Source organism: Cyrtonyx montezumae, unplaced genomic scaffold (genome assembly GCF_038088225.1).
Source record: "Cyrtonyx montezumae isolate F1298 unplaced genomic scaffold, pur_monq_1.0 scaffold_10, whole genome shotgun sequence".
NCBI lineage: Eukaryota > Metazoa > Chordata > Aves > Galliformes > Odontophoridae > Cyrtonyx > Cyrtonyx montezumae.
Window position 1 is genome coordinate 46,955,646 of NW_027071826.1, and position 23,110 is coordinate 46,978,755.

The window sequence follows — 23,110 nt, forward strand, 5'->3', positions numbered from 1 at the left end:
TTGCTTTTTTTTTCCGGAATCTTATGAATTATCAGCATTAAATGACAAAATTTAAGAAATATGTGCAACGAGCTTGACATACTGTGTGAAGTAAAAGCAGAGTTTCAATAATTGCTTGTAGACTTCCTTATCATACAAATACAAAGCTGAATTTGTAAGTTTAGAAGATTATTTTAAATTTTATTAACTAAATCAAACAGTTTTCCGATAGGAAAACATACACTGAGATACCATTAATTCCCTGGGACCAGTTAGCTCATGTATAGTGACCCATAGGTATACATATCCTGTGTACTGTTGGATGAAAAGCATTATATTAATCACAACCCTTCCAAAAGTGACCTGGGAGTGTTGGTGAATGGCAAGCTGGACATGAGCCAGCAATGTGCCCTCACAGCCCAGAAAACCAGCTGTCTCCTGGGCTCCATCAAAAGAAGTGTGGTCTACAGATAGAGGGAGGAGATCTTGCCCCCTGCTCTGTGCTGCTGAGACCTCACCTGTAGTTCTGCGTCCAGATGTGAAGTCAGTACAGGAGAGATGTGGAGTTGTTGGAGCACATCCAGAGAAGGGCCCCAGAAATGATCCAAGGTATGGAGCACCTCCCCTAGAAGGACAGACTGAGAGAGCTGGGGCTGTTCAGCCTGGGGGAGAAAAGGCTCTGGGGAGACTTGAGTGGCCTTTCAGTATCTAAAAGGGTCTGTATGAAGGAAGGAGACAGACTTTTGCAGGGCTTGTCGTGATAGGAAACGGTTTCAAAGTAAATGAGGAGAAGTTTACATTGGATATAAGGAAAAGGGCTTTCTTTCTTTCTTTTTTTTTTTTTTTGAATTCAGTTCCACACGTTTGTTTCATCTGCACCTCCCTGTCAGATGCTGCTTGTCAGACTGACTGCCTGCTGCCACCCGTCACACAGCAACACCATGTAACAGGGCATTGGCAAGAAGGTTCAGCCTCAGCTACCTTACCACCAACATCCATCTCTGACATTGTTGGCCAACAAAATAAAATAGGAGGCATTGTTTTAGGGGTTGACCTTCTAGATAAGAGGCAGTGTTGATGTGCAATTCTGTCGCCTTCTCTGCTTCCCGCTATGAAAGCATTTTCATGGAAATGTTCTTGGATTGAAATAGTTTGTTTTGGTCTAACAGACTATTGTGTTCCCAACCATTTACTTAAGTTTGGGTTATCAGCTGTTTGGCATGCTATTAGATGACAATACTGAAGGCGTTTTTCCTTCATATGAAAGAAATGCAAGCAAATGCTTTTACAAATACTACAAAAACTACTTTATAAGACTTTAATTGAGTTTAATCAATATTTAAATGTGTTGATACCTGGACTGAGAGATACAATTGAATTTTAAAGCACTGTGTTTGTCACTGTCTATGGAAGATGGCACGTTCATATGAAGGGTGCGCTGAATGTGGAAGAGATGTTAGAGTTGTGAAAGAAGGATACCATTTTGTTCCTTAGGGGTTGACTACAAGCCTGGACTCAGTAAACAAAAAATTGTATAAAAATCTTTGCTTGATATAAAAGATAACATTGAAACGTAGCTGAATGTGTTGAACAGAAGAATTATTTGTAGGAGAGGTTTCTAATATTTAAATTCCTTTAAAAGTTAGGGCGCAAAAAGAGGAATTATACTTACTTTCGTCCCTGTTTGGAGAATGTGCATTATGTGTTACTGGGAAGTAGTCTGCACTCCAGTAGAAAGTTTAAAGGCACTTTCAGTTGAATCTCTACTTTCCAGTTGCTTTATCCTTACACTGATTCCACAGAAATGCTTAGAATAGATTGCAGATTTATTTTTTTTCACTCTGAAGTTTCTTCATCCATAGTGCTGAATCCCACAGGCTTTTTGTCCTTTCCTAGATGTATATGCTAATAGGCGTTTAATGATTGTTTTGTTCATGTGAGCAAAATTATTTCCGTTATCCTTCCCTGGATTTGCTTTAAAGTTCTTGCTAGTGTAAGCTACTCTTATTCCTTAGTTCCTCAGGAGTTGTTTTTTTTTTTTTTTGTTTGGTTGGTTTTTTGTTTGTTTTTTAATCCCTATATTTGCATGGAACAATTGATATTGATGTGGGTCAGATGAATCTAATTGTTGTATTTGAGTCACAGACGGCTATTTCCTGTCCTAGGTTGTTAGCTAGACTGGTAGTGCGTTTCACACCACCTGAGGAACATCATCAACTTCAGTATGAGATATATATGTTGGGCAGATGCCATCTCAAAAGCTTGTTAGGCGATTGTTTCCTGGGCTAAACACCAGCTTACATAGTCCATTTGCTTATAAGCCATGTTTATCCTCTTTGTTTATCAGTTCTTATTTAATTCTGTGGCAGGTTTTCTAGCCGCAGGTTAGCTAGTTCCTTGGGAGAGAAGTTAATTGCTAAGTCACCTTGATAGTTCATAGTAGGTTTTGTTGTTAAAGTGATTCCAAGTGTTGGAGTTTGTTGAGGCCTGTAGCCCTCTAAGGGCGGACTACAGGGAGGATGGAGCTAAATGAGGGGGTAAGTGAGAGATGTAGCCCTGGGCTGTTTCTCCCATGCTCCCTCCCAGCATCTTCTCAAGAAAACCCAATACTGAGATGCAAGTCTTACTACTTATGCTCAGTGGAATTTATCACATCAAAAGTAGATAACTGCAGTATACGTTGTCTCAATTAATTATCCAGATTGTTTTTACAGTAAGCAGGGAGAAGCAGAGTGAATAATTTCAGGATGTAATTCATCTCGCCTTAAAGTAGACATTTATAATATGTCAGATGAATTGTTGCCTAAAATGGCAGTTTTTTCTCCATTATCTATAAGGGATGTAGATGCTGATGCCTACGATTTAGAGGTCTGAAGAGAGATGAGATGAATCCTGCTTTCTGTGGTTTGAGGGGAAAAATATTTTCTAATAAACATTTATGTTCTTAGCTTATTTATCTCTTCTTGGTAGATTTAGGGACTGTACCCCTGATAACCTTCTTGATTTATTCAGAACGTATTTGTTTAAAGATACTCTTGAGAAAGCCTGTTTAGGAAACAGCAATTACCTACATAATACAATGTGGATTTTTATCTATACTTTGTATGTAGGAAAAGGCAATAGCACTATTCCATGCCTCTCCCCTTTAGAACAGATTACCAAATGGAAGTAGTTCAGGTGTTAGTTCAGTCTGGGCAGAGCTACTCAAAGTAAGTACAACATGTCCGCAGTGTGCAAGAGTAGGGCATTGCTGTGCAGTGTTGTCATCATAAGACACATAGTGCTCTGTTGTCATTTTCTGAGGTACAGTGCTAATTTTTAAACAACAGTTTCCATGAGCAAGTGCATCTAGTTCATTTAACCCTTAAAACAGTTAGAAATATCTGTAAATTGAACTTGCAACATTTCTGTCAACAAAATAGAAAAGTGGAAATAATTCATATTTAATAGAACACATCCTTTCCTGGATACCTACTGGGTTAATTTTATGAGCATTTTCATTATTTAGAATTTATTACTTATGATGTTTTATGCTATTTATTTAACTATTTCAATGCCTTATTATTTAAATTAGATTTTTCATACTATTTACTGGAGCACCTTACTCCAGACATGTTACACATCCAAAACCTTGTCAGCAATCCATTCGCAATTGATCTAGCTTAGCATACGAAAACAACAGAGGTATTTCAAGAGTACTAGGTCATTAAATGTTGAAAACTTTCTCATGTTTTCTAAGCTTATGCTACTTTCAAGGTGTGTGCTGTGGGGAGAGCAGTTGTATGTTTGCTAAGGGGACTGGGAACCTGGAATAGTTCTCAGTTCTGATTATTTGAAATTTCAAAAATTGTTTTCTTTTCCTCCATTTTGAGCATAATGTTTTGAGAATTTAAACGAAAAAATTCAAACAAGTGCAGTGTATTGCTACTTATCCTCTTCCCTTAGAAGAATTTAAACTGATAAACTGTCTTCTACAGTGGAGTCTGTAGAGGTAGGCTGAAATGTAGTGCGTCAAATTAAGATCAGTCTGAAAAGCTTTTAGTGAAGATTACATTAAGAAAATACTGCAGGTAAGTCATTGCTCTCCAGGTTGATTCAGGTTCTTCGAAGATCTTTCTTTTTTTTTCTTAAAACATATTAATTCTTGAAGTAGCAGGAACAAAATGAGGCTATTTCAAGGACATCTCTCAGTCTGTTCTGTGAAACAGAAAACCTAGAAATAAGGACAAAGCTGTTTAGAGGAGGGATTTGGTGGTCCATCATAAAGAGAAGACTACACTAAGAAAAAGGAAGACTTGTGTTTATGTAATGGTTCCAACCTTGTGAAAGGATTGAGACAGCAAAATTCTCATGAACTCAGTGCCCTGCTGCCAGAATTCAAATCTTCCAGCACTAGGCTTGAGGACTGCTTCAGGCCTACTGTATTCAGCTGAGGAGGGGATTAGATCCTGCTGATGCTTGGAGCATGTTGCTCCAGGATTTCTCTGTGTGAGGGCATTTAAGGGCTGAAATTCTGTCTTCCATACTCTGGTAGAATGGCTTCATTAGGGTGCGTCCTAAATAGTGGCTGAATCTTGTAAAAGGGGCACTGGTTGTTGAGCCTCTATGAGCAAACTGGCAATGGGTGTCACAGGGAGAGCTATTCCAAACTGCTTTCATCCATTTACCTTTGCCTTATTTCTCTGTACTGTACTATGCTCTCAATGCCATTGGAAAGCATTTCCTTTTCTATTTGAGTTGGGTATGATTTCCACAGCATCGAGAAACTGGCTTCTGCTCTTGTACATATTCTGATTTAATTTGTCTGTTAGAAATTATTCCTACTAGTAATTTTTTCTAGTTTGAATCTATGCATTCATGCTGTTGTAACTTTATATTAATGTTCTTGCATTGCCCATTTTAGTCAAAAAGAGTGAACATAATTACTGTGACAGCAAACAAAAGAATACTGGCATCAAAATTTGATCTATTTAAATTGTCCTTGAATAGGAATAACTTGGATCATACTTAAGAGATTGAACCAATGAGTCTCTCTTCTTATCCATGATTAACTACTGACAGCTCAGGTACCTGATAAGCTGAATAAGGACTATCTTTTTATGTGGAGTACATGTCTAAAGATCAGGAATAATTACATTCCACATTAGCCTTCCTGGCCTCCCTGACCTGCTTAATTAATTTTTTTGCTAGGATAATAATAGTAGAAATAGATTTAAAGATATGCTTCATCATTAAGTATGTAACTGACCTCCAATTTTAAGAGCTGAACCTCTCATTTATTGCCTTTTGGGCACGTGTTAAAGCTCTTTGCAATGAGCTTGCTGAAAATGCTCAAGCTGGAATCTTGTTATTGTCAGTTCATTTACACACTCTGAGATTGTCTTTCTTTGTAAACTGTATTTAGCACTGACAAACAAAATGCAATTGCAGTGCTACTGTTTTGGCTCTAGGAAATATTCTCCCCCCATTTTTTCTAGTTTTTCGCTTTTCCTTTTTTCCCTCCTCTTTTCTTTCTTTTCCTTTTTTTTTCTTTCTTTCTTGTTTTTATTGATCATGAAACTGATCCCCTTCTAGCAAGCTCTGAAAAGGACCAAATAAAGCTATTGAAAGCAATTTGATACTTCTATTGGCAGGGTACGCAGATCAGATACTCCCATGAAAGAGAAATGAGAGTTATAAACAAAGCTTAGAAGTCTAGGAATAGCCCCCAGCTTCAGCAAACCCTTAAAATATTTTGTAATTGTATCTTCAATCATGAATTAGCCAGGAAAAACAGACCTTTTTTGCCTTTATATTTCACTGCTGTATGCTGTTTTTAATTGCCCACAGGCACACTGTTGTGATCTTCTTTGGAAGTTTAAAACCAGGATAAAAATGCAAATCTAATTATTTCTTTTATCTAATCTAATTAACTTTTAAAAGTAATGATAGATGCACTATAGCCTGCATCAAACATTTTAATAATGTTTCTGGATTAAAGAATAGGTAAAAGTACTGTAATTTATAAGCAGTCAAGATTATACTAGTTGAAAATGTTAATTATTGTGGTGACTTTAGTAAACTATAGCAGAAGCTTATTAATTTATAATAGAAGAGATACATTTCCTACAAATTCCAGGTTGGTTCCCAGTTCTTGCTGTTATTTTATATATTTTATTTCTTTTATCAGTTCAGTGTCAAAAAAAAAAATGTGTCTAGGTCCCTTCTGTAATGGAATTGTCTGTGTGGAAGAGAGAAATTGTGATTAAGTGCCTGAAACTTGTAGCTGACTGCTAAAGCACTGGTTTGGATCTGTGGGGCTCTACTGTAGGCGTGGCATCATGGCTTCTGTCCAGTTCAGAACTTGCTCAGCAAGGACGATAAGACTAATACACTCCACATCAAAGTCAAATCTTTCATATTTTATTAATTATTACATGGTGGTTTATTAATGAGCTCTAAAGTCCTTATTTGATAATTACCCAAGCAAAAACTCTGTAACAGCTTTTTCCATCAAAAGCCATCTTCTTGGCTGGCTGTCTTGGGGTTTCCTCTGTTGGTAGGATGTGAGAAGCAGAAATGTGTGATCCTTACGCTCTTTCAGCAGCCCACACTTTAATAAATGCTCCAGTTCTCTATCCTTTACCCAGCTTCGTAGGTACTAAAAAATGCTTTGGCATGACAGCATGGTTATAGCGTAAGCGAACTGACACACTGGATAAGGCTTCATCCTTTCTCAAAAGATTCTTGTCTCACATCTTGATCCTCCATTTGTAAGGCTCCTGCTAGCTGTTGTTGGAAAGAAGAATTATTCTGGAATAGCATAATGTAATTCTGGATTCTGCTCTTAACATAATCCCTTAAACTGTTTGTAATCTTCAGGTGGTAGGGATTTCTTTTATCATTATCTTTAATTTTATATTTTACTATGGCCTTCTAACTGTTAGAAAACAAGACAGCTATTTTAATTCACTGTGGTTTTTTTTATATAGCTTTTTTCTCCTACGCGAGTCTAAACAAATTGTATTTAATGCAAAAATTAAGCCTTGTGTATCTCTTTCATATGACTTCTCTAATTATAGAGCAGTAAATGATAGAATAGCATATGTTAGCAACATGAGCAGCAGTCTATGAAATGAGCTACAAGTTAATAAAATGATCTTGTGGTGGTGTTGGCCAAATGTTAGCACACATGTTTCGGAAAGTGATATTTCAACAGACTTGAAGAATAGAACTTTGGCACATGGGTGCTGAACACAATCTGATGTGTGGAAATTAGTTAAACTAAAGTAAATGTCATTGTTCCTCAGGCTCATGTTGGTGCAGAAAATAATAGTATGTGCCCTCCTACTTTCACTCTCCCACGTCTGTTTTAAAGTTGGAAATGTAAGCACAGGCATCCATACTTCCCATTTCAAGTACTGTTTCTTCTTTTCTTCTGGGTGTGTTGCATTGCAGCCTTGCCAGTGGCTTAAGGGCTTGTTCTCAGCTGTGCCTATGCCAAAGCCAGGGCTACAGTCTCACTGATTCTACTGTGCCCAAACATTCATTCTACCACCTGTGCTTACAGGTTTGAGACGTGATGATTATGGGTAGATTATAGTCAGCTCCTGGGTAACAGAAGATAAAGCAAATATTTGCTAACCACGTGTACTGTTGCCCATGGCTCACTCTTAGCTGCTGGTCAGCCCATTCCAACCAAGCAAAATGCTCTGGCAGCCTCAGTGCTCACAAATCCGTACATTCTTGTTTAGCTCCCAAAAAGTTTTGCAGATTGTGCTTCTGAACCCTTCCAGTGCTATCCTCTAATAGTATAAGTCAGCATCACCCCCACTGTCATTCAGTACTATGTAGTATCTACAATATTGCAATATTTGGAATAGTGCAGTTCCAATGCAATATTAGCTCCTGCAGAGAAAACCAGTTTCCTTCCTAAGTGACATGTGCACAAACTAAAATGGGTAACTGGGAGCAGAAACAGAGCCAACTGGCTGCCTACCAATGGGGCTGACCCCATGAAGTTATATTTGCTTGAGTAATACTTGCTTAGCCAGTACTTGATGACCTGTATCTAAGTGCTACTCACATAAGTAGGCTTTGAGGAATTGGGTATCTCAGTCCTAAGAAGGACTTAGAATATTAATACTGTGGTTGAGATATCAGAGATATTAATGAGGCAGGGTTTTTAAGGGATGTAATGTGTTTTTCCAGTTAAATGTGTAGTTGGAAAAAGCAGACAGCCTTTTGGGCGCACCAGTTCTTTTTCAGGTCTTAACGTCTGTGTTACATCAAAATGTATCCCAGGACTGACACAGAAACTGTCAAAGATATTGGCCTTTCATATCTAATTAGTTACTTTTTCAATTATTGTTTTTATGATTGACAAGCATGTGATGGCCAGGAGGGAGCAAAAAAAAAAAAACAACCCAAACAAACAGGATTTGCATGACTTTTCTTTAATTTTTAACTGACATCAGGAGATAGCGAATAAAGAAAATGGTTAATAAATGTTAGTATTGAAATGACTTGATTTATAGAGATATTCAGGTATACAGGCAAGACTGGAATGTGATGATATCAGAGGTCAGAATTTCTGTCTGCCAAAGCAGGTATTTGGTCTAAAATGATGAAGTACAGCCCCACATAAAAAGGCCAAAAGCATTTAGAAAAATAAATTGCAAAGTACTTTTGGAAATCTGACAGTAAAATCTTAAATTTACCAGATGAGCTAAACCCTGACCTAAAGGATCAAGATTGTTTTTCAGTTATTATACTTAACAGTGTATAAAAAATATTAGAGAACATAATGATTTTGTTGTTCAGTCTTTGAAGTAGTTGTAGGAATTCTCAAGAATGCAAGAATATTACTGAATCAAACGTATTTTAAATAAGTTTTCGTGCTTAATGTCAGCAAGAAAGAAGTACATTTCTCCTTCGAATGCTTTCAGGAACTATGAAGCATGAAGAAAACAGCAGTACATGCAAACAAATGAGTAAACCAGGTGTTGTTTAACATTTAGTATACATTTGATGGTGTATAGTTAAAGTAAATGAATATTTCTAATACTTTTGGCCCCTAAGCAACCAGTCAATCCAGACACTGGCAAAAATATCAAAGCATAGTTTTCCATGCCCTGACCAGGTATTTTGTCTCTGATTTTAAACTCATTGTTAAAGTAAGTGAAAAATGATTTAAGACTGAAGTTTATACCATTTCTCTTTTTAATTTTTTTTCCCCCACTTCATTAGAGCCTCTCCTCCCAGATAATTAGATAATATAGTGGTTATGTTATATGCAAGACTGAGTTGTTTGAAAGTATGAGTCCTTTATTTAAACCTTATCATCTTCAGCAAGTTGGGCACTTGCACAGCTTGGGTAAATTATGTCTATATTGAGAAACTAAGAAGTTACACACTGTGCGTTCCATACTTGAGAGATGGGAAATAAAAATTGATATACTGTGCGACACATGATATAACACAGTGAAATATCTTTTAAATTCCAGAGGGATGCACTGAGATCACCACACTTAATTCACATGCACTAACTCTTACAGAATGCTATTAATTCTAAATTGAAGTTTGTAATCATAAAATAAAAAAGAAAATAAATGAGGTAAACAATATACAATAGTGTGTAATGAAATGCTGAATTCATCTTATTACTCACCTAAAAGACAGTATATAAGAAAACATTAAAGTAGCAACACCAAATAATAAAAGTGAAGGAATTCACAGTTGATGGTGGTAAAATCCATCTTAAGATTAATCACTGCCCCACATTATAGAAGGGGACTTCTGGCTTAGGGAATTTTATTTAAAGTAATATTTTAGTGGTTTTTATTCTGTAAACTGGAGAGGTGGAGCAATGTATATTTATCTTACAATCTACATCATGTAGTGAGAAGGTGAGCCTGAAGTGTTTGCTTCCTGTTTGCTACAGGCAGCAAAATAAAGCTGGTGGTGCAATGTATGCCTAATTGACTACACACAGACTGGTACTCCGTATCTGAAAAAGCAATTTATATTATGTAAATAAAGAAACAGCTTTTATTAGAGGAGGGGAGTCTAGCACTTTTTTTTTTTCTGTATTGATGAGTGGTTTGTATGGAAGAATTCTACTATACTACTACTGTTCTAGCTTTGCCTTTTCCATCTCATTGAATTTTATTGGCTGAATATTTTCAGGATACTCATCTCCTCTATAACTGCATGTCTGAGTTTCATAAGCTTAAGTGTATTATCCTTACAACACTCTTTTGAGGCAGAATAAAAAGCCTATAGATTTGGGGCATCTAATTTTAGATATCTAATTTGGATGACTGAATTAGGATTTTAGGCTCCACATATAAAGCAGTCCAGGTGCTTTGAATTACCTTCTGTTGATTAGACAGGGAGGGTAGATTCTTAATTTAGGAACTGAAGTTAAATCTCCTGATTGACTTGCTCCAGATATCATAAAAAAATTTAAGAGACCTGAAATGCGTGTTTTCAGAATGCATAGGGTGGGTCTATAATGTCTCAAGCATCCTTTCTCTCATGATTTTCTGTCAAATTAGCTGTTGCCTTCATTTATTCTGATGGAGTTTTTTTTTGTTTTGGTTTGGTTTGGTTTGGTTTGGTTTTCTTTGGTTTTCTTTTGCCAGAGCAAATCAGCTTCAGCTAGCCAGAGAAATATCTGTTTGTTCCTTTCATCCACTCTATTGCTTTCTTTGAATCTCCTGTAGTGGTGATACTAGCTGTTGTCATACACAAAGAGCAAAGTGGAGAGACTCAGTGAAGCAGCTTACCACTTCCCAAATCCATGTATTTTCTTTATAGATGTAAAACAAATTTCACAGCTGTGAAACATCCTTTAGATGGGGGCTTACTGGGGAGAGAAAGTAATTTTTGTTTGTGAAATACCTACATGTTTTGGTGTTTCCTAATACACTCTGTAAGGCATTCAAGAAACTTGAAACAGCAGTTAAATAATACTTTTTATTTAATCAAAATGGCTGCTTCTAAATGGAGATCTTCAGTGCTGCATTTTAGGCCAGAATATACTTTTATAGGCAAGTTATAAACCTCTGAAAAAGGAGGCTTATAATGGAAAGGTTGACACAACATTAATTTTAGTGTTGTAAACGCAATGGTATAATTTTGGAAAAAAAGCCTTTATAGCCGTGCTAAGTTATTAATTGCAGGAAATTACAGCATATCCTATTAAAGTATTATGTCAGTGGCATACATAGCATATAACACCTTTGCGTATTCTCCCTTGTTTTCAAGACAGCATTTTGATCTGTAAAGAGTAGGTGGATAAAGTGGCTCAGAGTTTCTGATCGTTATTGCTGAAGGGGAAAAAACAGCCTGGATAATGCTTCTTTATGGCTATTCTAGAAACAAATATTCTATTACCCAGGTAAATTTGTTAGGACTGCTGATGAATGAACCGAGTTCTGTTGAAGTGAAAGTCTTACATTTGCTTTGTGACTTTTGGACCTGATCCTTAATCACAAGTTAGATTCTTTCCAGAATTACAACAGTCTTGATGGCTAACTTATTTGTATGCGTAAAGGCTTACTTTTAATTACCTTATGCTTACAGAATCATCCCTGATTGTTACTACGTGGCAGACCCAGTCTCTTACCTTTCTAGTTTCTCTTCATTCCATTATTTAGTAATTCATTTTATGTATAAATGATGGAGGAGAAGCTGTAGATGCCTAGATCCCTTCTAAGTTAAACAAAGTGCATTGCATTGTACATTTTTTTATATCTCAAAGCAATAGGTTATTTATTGTATTTTTGCCACTGTTAAGATTACAGGGTGTAATATAACAGTATCATCTTACAGAAATTTGTACTTCTTGGTACTTGCTTGTTCATTTCTTGGGTTTAACACGAATTGAATTGAAGCATTTGGGTGCAGCCTAAGGTCTGGCATGAAGTTACTGTGTTTGAACTGCTGTTATAATAGCTTCTTTTGGGTGTCAGATCTTTCAGGACAAGGTTTGCATCTACATAATTTGTAGAGCCTTTCATATAGAAGTCCCTTTCTCATCAGAGGCCCTGTTACATTTACACTAATTTGCAGTGAAAAATATCAATAATAACAATATGGATTTTCTTGAGTCTTAATATTTTATTTCTTTTCCCCTTTGAAGTCAGTGGAGCTTACATAATAGTTTTACACACACAAAAAAATCCCACCCAAAACATCAGGACTGTTGTATGGCAGATGAATTCGAGGCAAAATGGGAGAAAAACTGTCTCTGAAACCCCACTGATAGGCAAGTTCTTTGGACCGTTGATGTTTCCCATTAATTGTAAGACTTTAACATAGAGCCATTGACTGTATCTGGTTTTACTTATCAAATCCAGAACTGCTTTTTCTCTGCCTGCTGAGCAGGGAAAACTCCATGCTTTACCAGCTTCTTTTTACTTGAGGCTCCAAGTATCATCAGGATTAAAGCTGTCAGCTCTCTTTATTTTGTGGTTTTAAATACAAAGCGGAATACTGTTGCCTGAAAAATGGCATGCTTTCAATGTATAAGTTAAAAATTGCTGAGTGGACAAAACAAAAAGGATCCCTGTTAATAGTAGGCATTGAAATATTGCTTTCACCATTTTGGAGATACAGCTCCGCACTTTAATTTGTTTTTATTCTACACCACAACTTGTCTTCATTGGCTTAATCCTACACTCAAGTATAAGGGAAAACTCGTGCTCAAGTTAGTGAGAGTTTTGCTTCATTGAATACAGTGCAGGGTGCCATTTCCTCAGCTGGTGTTGTTCATTTTCTCTCCACTTATGTCAGTCTAATACTGGAAGTTCAGAATTAGACCCGCTTCTTAAAAACAAAAAGAGCTCACGTGGAAATGACAGCATTTCATTTTGCTTTTTTTATTCACTGTAAAATATTCCTCTGCTGTGTGTGTGTGCATTGATGTTTGGGGATAATTGTGCCTATCTGCTCCAGAATTCTCAGAGGTAGCTGATAGGTTCTATATGAATATTTTTTGTCTTGTGGGTTGTTTACTTTGGTTATTGCTTTGTGTTATTAATGCCTTTTAATCATCTAAGTCCTTTTAAAAAAATAAAAATAAAAAAATCCGGAGCAGTATAGATGCATCTTTGTGATAAAATTTTATAATGAACAAAACCAAAATGATTTCCTCATTAAATTACTTTCCTGTTTGGTTTGTTTTAATTGAGAAAAGACTTTCAAGGCAAGACTACACATCTGTCACTTTATTTGCCCCGTTGTTTTACTGTCAGCTGAAATATGCATACGTTTCAGATGAAACTTTAGGAGGAACTGAATATACTAGTAATTTATACAATAGACGCTGATGATTATTGACCATTAAAATGTAATAAAACATTTCCTGTGTGAAATAGATGTAGCATCAAATGTCTTTATTTCTGACAGTAAATGTTTCAGGTTTACTACACAGGCATTAATGTTATTATATAAATGTAAAAATCTGGCTACACTCTAGCATAGGGTCACCTCTTATAAAACAAATGGCATTGTAAGCGAAAGAAAAAATACTTTGAAGAAAGTCTCAGGCTCATGCGTATATTAACCAGAGCAGATGAAATGATTTATTGGGTTTTATACACAATCTGTAAAGGGTAAGCATTGCTAACAGAATGAGTGGCAGCCTCAGGGAGCTGAGTAGCCCCCAGGGACCAGCCTTTGTTCCTCTGGACTTGACAGGCATGTGTCCCTGTTAAATGAGGGCTTAATTTCTCTCATATGTGCACAATTTCCAAGCTCAACAAAGGCAGCCAGTACTGGAGCTATTTAAAAGAGCCAGCTCAGGAGGAAGCATTCCTGGAGAAAAGGGATGCTAAGGGGCTAATTACTCACTGTAGTTCAGTAACTGATATAGGTATATATATAGATATATAGATATTTTTTTTCCTAAGCAAGGTTTATTAACATGAAACTGCTGCTTTCATTTTACATAAACATACATTAAAATTACAGGAGTCTTTTTTCTCTTTGAAAAATAGCCATTTTAAAAGGTCTCTCTGACCTAAAATAAAGGAAGAAATGTATTCATTTTATGTCAGTCCTGCAATGAGAACCATTGCCTCTTAAGCTCAGGGAACGATTTCCTCCAAAAGGTGAAGAGAAATAGCTTCTCTAACATCTTCCTATTTTTTCTCTCTCTGTCTAGCATACTGTAGTTGCAATACTCATTTCTTACTGCATTCAAGTAAATACGTTAATTAATATTGTCCAGTTAAATGGTTCGGCATATGTAAAGCTTATTAATATTTACTTAATTATATGTCTAGTGTGGCATGCTTTTTATAACCCACTAACTAAATGTATAAATATGTGTTTAGACCCAGTAGACCTTTCTAGTACCTTTGAGATAGTCTAATGACACTACTCCATACAAGAAGTGGGCTTTTCCCACTCCTTTTCAAATGTTTTTGGGTTGCCTGAGATGCAACATTTTTTTAAAGCATGGGAAATGCTGTTATTTTCCGTGGCCGGTGTTGCCAAGTCTGCTGTTAACCTTGACAGAAAGACGAGCCACTCTAGGGTAGGAGGTTTGAAAATCTTGTGGTCGCCACTGGCAAACCAGCTTGTTAGAAATGCTATATGGCTTCACTCTTATTTCCTCTTCTGAAACAAACAGGTGAAGCAGGAAACACATTTGATTCTTCTGTTGGAACATTCTGACCGGCTCGATATCAGAACACCCCAGCCCACCTCCTCCTGCCTGAGATGTTCTTATAGAGCTCAGTGGGGCCTGCTCCTCTGTGGGGAGCAGGAGGCCTCAGGATGGCCGCGGAGGTGGCCTCCAGAGACAAGGCTTCAAAGCCCATGGCTGTGCTTCGGGCTCGGTAAAGGTGTACTTGTGAAACAGGGCTCGGTAAAGGTACACAGTTGCAGTGACCTTGCTAGATAAAACTTGCTTATTCAATCAAAACTTGCTTATTCAATCAATATGAAAGGGATAACATTCAGAAATAACAAAACCAAAGTTTCTAACAAGGCGCTGCTTCCAACTGAGGTAAAGTAAGAAAGCTTTGTTTTTCCCTTGCAGGATTTCTTCACCAAGTAATCTTTTTTTAATGATAACCTCATTTTAATTTTTTACATCAAGTGGAACACTTAGATCTGAGCATATTTGCAATGTAATGATTATAATCCTCAGAATTGGTTTCAAAATTTCAGATAGAGGACATAATCTCTCTAACCTGCATTGAAAACAGAAATTACAACTCAATAAATATTAGAGAAATGACTTTTTTTTTCTACACATTTCAGTTTTTCTCACCCATGACATAATCTAGGCAATGTAAATAGACATCCTGAGAGAATTAATGTAGAAAGTCATTGGGATTTATACTCTGAGCTCTACTGTAAATGGAGAAAGATAGTGAATATCCTAACTGCAGGTTGCAGAATGCTAAGAATGAAACTAGCTGCAAACTTTTAGATGTTTTAAATCATCCCTGTATAGGCAGTGCTCTAGCAGTATGAAGAATTAGGAATTTCAGTGATACTAATTTAGAAAATATCCATTATTTCTCTCTGAGAAAAGGGTGGACAATGGATTTACAGGAATGGTATGTAAGACTGCTGCAGTTTACTTACTCTTTCCTTTGAAGGCTTTGTTCTCTCATGCTGAAGAAGGGAATGTTAGTAATAGGGAGGAGTGCAAGGCATTATTAGGATTTAAGATATTTGTTTAGGTTTACTTTAGTCATTGTTTAGTCAATAAACTAATTTATGTTCACTAAATAAAGTAATTGTGATAGGATAGAAGACGCAAACCTGACTCTCGTCATTCTTATGTCTGTGCAAATCCAGAATAACTCCACAAAATAGAAGCAGTGTATCTGCCTGCATCTTGGTAATAGATTTACAGCTGTCAAGGCTCAGAATCACCCATTTATTTCCTTTCTCCCTAGAGATGACAAAGTATATAACACTTGATGAACTACAGCTTCCAGAGACATTCAGATGTTAATGCCACAGAGGCCTATATTACAGGTTGAAATCTTGCCTGGATTAAAATTCTGCTTTGAATAAAGTTAAGGAACTACATGTACGCAGGGGCACTTGGTACTGGTATAGGGCTGAGGGAAGATAATTTAACTTGGATTCCATACAGATCCTGGCTAAGCTTTTCTCTGAAGAATTGTTTCCATTCCCTGGTGGAGGGGTTCCTAACTAAAAGACTTTCTTTCCATCTGATTAAGAGAAAGTACCTAATCAGAAAGGAAGGTCCCACACAGATTACCTTCTTGTCATGCTATGACAGAACCCAGATGTCACTGAGGATTTGTGAAGAGCTGGAGAGAATATTAGAGCCATGGCTCCAAAGGACTTAATACTTGTTAAGTTTTGTGGGTTTTATTATTTTATTTTGTTAAGAACAAAACAAAACAAACAAACAAAACAAAACCACAAAAGCCCTAAGCACAAAAAATAACAGCAGTAGAAGAAAAAAGTTAATGTTTTAATAGCTTAATATTAGCTTACTCTTTCCAGCTAAAAATATTTTTTTACTCCTTTGCTGCATTGTTATTTTACCATTATGAAATGTTAATTGTGTAAAGGTAACATTTCAGGGTCTCCTGTAAAAGAAGGAATAATTAACAGTTCCCTCTCCTGTTCTTGATACCTGACTGTTTTCACTCAGGACTGCACTTCTCCTCCCCACTTCTTTTTAGGTTTTGTTCTGTATTTACAAGCAGCCTTCTGTCTCTTGTGCAAGATTTATTACTATATTGCAGCTTGCCTCAATCAAGTGGCAGTAATGAATGCAAATTTCAGTCAGTTTGCCTATTTTTTGGTGTTTCACATAGCATTTTGTTAAAAAGCACACACACACATTCTTTTACCCTGATTTCTGAAGAAAAGAACTTCTAAACTGTGCTGCCCATCTGTCTATCAGAGTTCAACTTGAGTAAGTTTGGAACACATTAAGTAATTTTGATCAAGCTTGAGATGATGGAAGAATTGTAAAAAGTATTGCATTCATTTAACTCCCAAGAAAATTAGTGGCCCTGGTAAACACTTTCAGGTTGTTCTGGAAGGAAAGGTTTGAGTCTAAGCTTTCTCTGTATCAGAATGTGAAGAATGTAGTTGAGCAAGCAATGTTAAAATGCCCTGAATTCACAAAGAGTTCTGATTAGAGCTTATTCTTCAATTGGTATCAAAGGAGCAAAAATCTGAGTTTGTATCTCTTACAGAGCCATAGGAAACAAATATTCAAAAGTTCTGTTGCATACAAAACTAATATTCTAACACTTCCCTTAGCAACAGAGCCTTGGGTGCAGATCAAAATACTTTGATTGCTTCTTGCAGAGGGTGTGTATATCTCAGGGAACATGAAATGGGACAGATTTCATTTCTGCTGAAACGTACCCTACATGTTCTCTGCAGACCTACCAGCTGAAAAGTTGTCTGAAGTTTCAGAGATTTCAGAGGAATATCTTACAGGAGATTTTACTCTAAAAAAGAAAACAAAACAATAAAAAAAACCATCAGTCTGTCATCTGCTGTAGTTCTCAGGTTCTTCCCTTCATGTTTGCTATGTCGAGGCTTTGTTACATTTTCCATTTCACCCACCAGAAATTCTGTGGATCCTTTGTAAACTTCTGGTGGCAATAATATGTTGTTTTGTTGTTGTTGTTTTTTACAATAGTAACACCTAGATTAAATTTAGAGAACTGATTAAAACAGTTGAGGTTTAGGTACTTGGATACTATTTTTGAAATCAGTTTCATCTCATCTATCCATTTTCATATTACTCTGGGAGCAAGAATTCTAACCAGCAGCAGAAGTACTTCTATTTTATTAGAATATCACTAAAATAAGAGGGTTTGGAAGAGATCTGTAGTCTCTGCATTTAATCTATGAATTTAAAGTTATTATTTTTTTCAATAATTCACAGGTAAAAATTATTAGCCTTAAAATATACCAACATATTTCTATCTGTCTTACGAAGGAGGTATAGGCTGCATCTGAACAAAGTCTGGCACTGTAAAGTACTTCACTATTAATTTTTTTCCCTGGTCCATAATTTTATCCTGACAGTTTCTACTTTTTTCCATGTGTTCATTGATAGGTTTATGGTCAATCCTGTTTCTAATGTAAAAGGCTTCCTAGTTGTATAACCACATCAGTTCAGTTCCTCATAATGACTCACCTGCATTCAATGATCTTGCTACTGGGGAAGCTGGGTAAACTTCCTAGCCAGAAGTGCTTGAAAAGTGCACTGTTGTTAAGGAATGATAGGGATCTATCTATTCTGTTCTTTGTGATAATTAAAAGGACATAATGGAAATAAAGGATCTTAGAAACCATTTTGGATTCCTTAGAGGAAGCCAGTTACACACTTCTTCTCTTCGGCCAGAGTTCTAGGCTGTCTTTTATTGCCTGAGTTTGTTTTCCTGTTTCAGGACGTATATTTCATCTGTGCTCTGTCTGCAGGGAAAGGTGCCTGAATTGTAAGTGTGCCTCAGAGCCTGGTAGTCTATTTAACCCTCAGGGAGAAATGCATTGGTGTGTACCATGACCCCCATCCAACTTGGCTTTTCAGGCCCTCTTGGAAAGAAAACCCAAATGTCAGAGAAACTAGCAGATCCTGGTTTCCTCCAGTTACACAATCCAGGCTTAGTTTGGATGAAAGCTCAATCCAGGAACGTGTAAGAATCATATGAGCATAGGCAGAGTCTTACACAGGTGTACAACAGAGCATCTTAAACCTCACATTTATACAATGCTCAGCTTAAAATAGTGTATTACTCTTTCATCCAGTTCTCACTCATTTGTCATGTACTACATTTTCTGTGGCTTCTGGGCTGACGCTCCACAAATCAGTGCCATCTTTGATATGACAGGGAACACTCAACATGAAGTGAAGATATTAATAACTTTGCTTTAGTTGATTTTTAGTAATTAGATTTAGTTGAATTTTAGTAAATACAGTCTTTAATTTTGTTTTATAGATTTGGTAATCTTGAGTGCACCCTCAGCAAGTCTGCAGATGATACCAAACTCTGTATTTCACACACCTGGGGAGTGGGTTGCCATCTAGAGAGACTTAAACAGGCCTGAGAAATGGGCCCATGAGAGCCTGCTAAGGTTCAACAAATCCAAGTGCAAGCTCTTGCACCTGGGTTGTGTCAACTGGCACTATCAGTACGAGCTGGATGGTGTGAGGACAGAGTATGGCCCTGCTAAAAGGTTGGAGCTACTGATGAATGGCAAGCTGGACATGAGCCAACAATGTGCCCTCACAGCCCAGAAGGCCAACTGTCTCCTGGGCTGCATCAAAAAAAGGTGTGGTCTTCAGATGGAGGAGATCTTGCCCCCCTGCTCTGTGCTGATGAGACTTCACCTGGAGTACTGCATCCAGATATGAAGTCTTCAGTACAGGAGAGATGTGGAGCTGCTAGAGCATGTCCAGAGAAGGGCCCCAGACATGATCCAAGGTATGGAACACCTCCCCTAGAAGGACAGACTGAGCTGGGGCTGTTCAGCCTGCGGGAGAAAGGGCTCTGGGGAGACTTGAGAGTGGCCTTTTATCTAAAAGGGTCTGTATGAAGGAAGGAGACAGATTCTTTTGCAGGGCGTGTTGTAAAATAGGACAAAGGAAAATGGTTTCAAAGTAAATAAGGAGAGAGATTTACATTGGATATAAGGAAAAGAGTTTTTTTTTTACAAAAAGGCTAGGGAAGCACTGGAACATGTTGCCAGGAGAGGTGGTGGAAGGCCCGTCTCTGGAGACATTCAAAGTCAGGCTGGATGGGGCTCTGAGCACCTGATCTAGCTGTAGGTGCTCATTACTGGGGTGTTGGACTTGACCTGTAATGGTCCGTTTCAACTCAAATGGTTATATGATTCTATAACCTTACTCTGTGAGCTGTTTACATATACTCTGACAAGGTAATAAGTCACTGAGCAGGAAGAAATATTGGAGGAGCTTTGGTAGAGGTTATGCTTACAGTGTGATTGAATACCAAAGTTGAAATATCAGAGCAATACTCTAACTGGGGATACTGGACAGAATGGAATAGGTGTAGTGTAGAAAGATATATTCAGCCTATAAAGGACTTCTTAGCAGAAATTGAAAGCACAGTGTGGAGAGGGGAGATAATATAGTAGACCATCAGAGCCTAAAAAAGAAATTCCCACTTCTCTTTGTCATTCACTGTAACCTCACAAGAACTTCTGCCAGCTTACTGAATAAAACAAGTTCACAGGAAAGGGGGCATCAGAGCTTGTGAGAAAAAGGTTGTGGGATGAACTGCTGGCGAGTGGGCAGGGAGCAGAAAGAAGAGGGCTGGGAGAAGTTGTGAAACTTTATGTTTCAAATACTGTCCATGACACTATTGTGAAGAGGCCTTATGTAGCAACAGTAGGAAAAAAAATAAAAAAAAATTCACTTTCTCAAGCTGTAAGTTTTGCAACTGAATAGAAAAGGAGGATAGACAATTTGTATTGTTTGCCTGGTCTCTAGAAATGAGCATTAGGCAGCTCTGTGTGCATATGCCCCTAACCTTTCAACTTGGCTGATTTCAATTGAATGTTACAGTACAAGTGTTTTGAAGAAAGCAGGCAAGCAAGGAGATTTTGTTTTGTTTTGTTTTGTGATAGGTAGGGTTTCTTCTTACCTCTACAGGAAAAGTTGCTGAGTGGCATTTGATTGTTGGATTTAGGAGAATCCAAGATGGGCAGAGTCCTTACATACAACCCAGCCACAGGAAAAGCTTCAGAAGCTTCCAGCTCTGAAGAGAGAGAAGTCAAATGACTGGCTGTTACTAATCCATTACTTACTTGCCCGATAAGACCAGGCTGTATTTGTTATTGAACTTATGAAAATTGTTGTCAGTCATTATTTTAGTAGCATGTATTCAGAGGCCAATGAAGAGAAGCAGAGGTGTTTCCTGTCATTGATTGATCCATGAACTGTGGCCTGACAGAAGCTCCAAAGTAAAAGCTTCTTAGAATTAATTTTACTGTGGAAAACAATTGAGGACTAAAATACAAGGGAAATTGCTGTCAAACTATAATCTCAGTATGTTTCCCATACTGAAAGTCATGAACTGAAAATGTCTGATCTTTTGGTTTCCATTCAGCACTTCAAAGAGGGATTATTGGTGTTTTAGAGTAGTATTTAAAATGCATATGTGAATGCACAGGGGTATAAGGGAAAATATGGGGTAGCAGTCTTAAAAAGTTTAACACCCTTGAGTTTGGGATAGCTTCTTTAAATGAAAAATCACAAGTGGATTATACACAGATCATACCATCAAAGATACTGGATTTGTTTTGGCAAAACATGCAGAAATATTAAGCAGAGTGGTGGGAAAAACTGGAAAAATGAAGAAAGTTCTGAATAGTAAAAAAATATACTATTTATGTAGGTCATTCCTTTATGCTGACAGAAATTTTTACTGGCAAGTTGTTATAGTCTTATATGGTTATAAGAACGTGAACAGCTTCCGGCTAATTATTTAATTAATAGGAGACCAATTTTTAGTGGAAGAGTGAGAAAGCTGCATCTATGATAGTCAAGTAAAAGATGGGATATCATCTTATATGTGCGACAGCTCTGTTCTGGATTTCACTGAGAAATCAACTTTCCTCTTTTGTCTGTTCTACCCTTTCTCTTTTGTTTTCTTCTTTCCACTCCACTCATTTTTGATTTCTTGTTGAGTATGGCACTTCTGTACACAAAATAATATCATGTTAATGATCTTTCTTTAAAAATAACTTTATTACATAATAAAGTATTGCTTGAATTTGCAAAATAACCACAGCTAATTTATAAAATCAAATCCAAATTGCAACAATTTACTTCTACTGGAGACACTGGTTACCCTGGGTGCTTTAACTGCATGTCTTATCACATTCTTACTGTTTTCACAAACACACACTGAATCAACTCTGCCAGCTGTAGAATGTGAGAATGTTCTTTTATTGGGTATAACTGGTGACACTGTAAACCATGAGAAAAAGAGATTCATGTTGTTTCTATATGTCACCAGAAAACCGGGATTAAAAAAAGTACAGTTTAACAGTGTGTGTAGTTCTGATGTTGCTAGGTATTTGTAGAATGTGGGCACCCATGAAAGAGCACAGACACGGAAAAAAAAGATTTGAGAGTTTTGTTCAATATACTTGAGAAGCTGAGCAATCATAGGAAATATAGGAGATATTGGAGTCCACTGCTAAAGTTAAAGGTTGAATTCCTTTTAAAACACATAATCCTTTTGTTTAAAGACTTAGCGAAATGCCAGACATGCTTTCCAGGATTTTTTTCTCTTTGAAATATCACTTGTTGACCACAGTCAATTGCACTGATAGAGATAAACCAAGAGTTTTATGGTATTGGAATAGTATAGTCAGTCTAGTTCAATGTTTTGGGAGTTTTGTCATGGTATGAATGACTCTTCAGCTGTGATTGCTTCTGAAAAGCGAGGGATGTCCCTCTGCCTGAAGAAGCAAAAAATCTTGCTAGATAAGACTCAGAAGAAGAATTACAGAAAGGAAGTTTTATTCATCCAATTTTACAGGCAAGAAACTCAGACACTTAAGTGGCTTACTTGGAGTCTCACAGGAAGCCTGGGTGGAGCTGGGAATTGAATACAGATAACCTGAGTCTGAGAGCCTGGCTCAGAAGACCATTTCTTTAAAAGGTTTCGGAATGTGGCTTTATTCATCTATGAAGGAGAGTCCAAATGGCGTGGAAGATATGAACTGGGGAACAAGCGAGGTGCATAATATATCTTCAGTGTTCCTATACAGTATTTTATAAGACTATAAACTTGTTGGTTGCTGTTTCAGGCAGAGGTTAATATCACTTACAGAGTGTCTCAGTACATTGAACATACATAGGAAAACACTAAAGAAAGGGAGTTTTTAGATTGCTAATGATTTCCTTTTAAGGAACATGTGACTAAGGGCTGAGAGAATTTGCTGCTGAAACTGCTTACTACAAGCCTTTGAAAATTCCCTGTCTAGTTATACACATAGGAAATATCTGGTTGCAGGCACACTTGGCTGTGCAAGCTTCTATGAGTACCCCGTATTTATAAAGCCTGTTCATTCAGGCCTTTGAATGGGAACAGTTGACAGAAAGAGTCATTTTTCTGAATTCTTTTTAAGTATACAGTGAACT

At 37.1% G+C, this 23,110-nt stretch overlaps 1 protein-coding gene across 8 annotated transcripts in view; it reads left to right on the forward strand.

Moving 5' to 3' along the window:
• Positions 1–23,110, forward strand: part of SOX6 (SRY-box transcription factor 6) — a 361,252-nt gene that overhangs the window by 223,641 nt on the left and 114,501 nt on the right. The gene's annotated exons all lie outside the window — the stretch shown is intronic.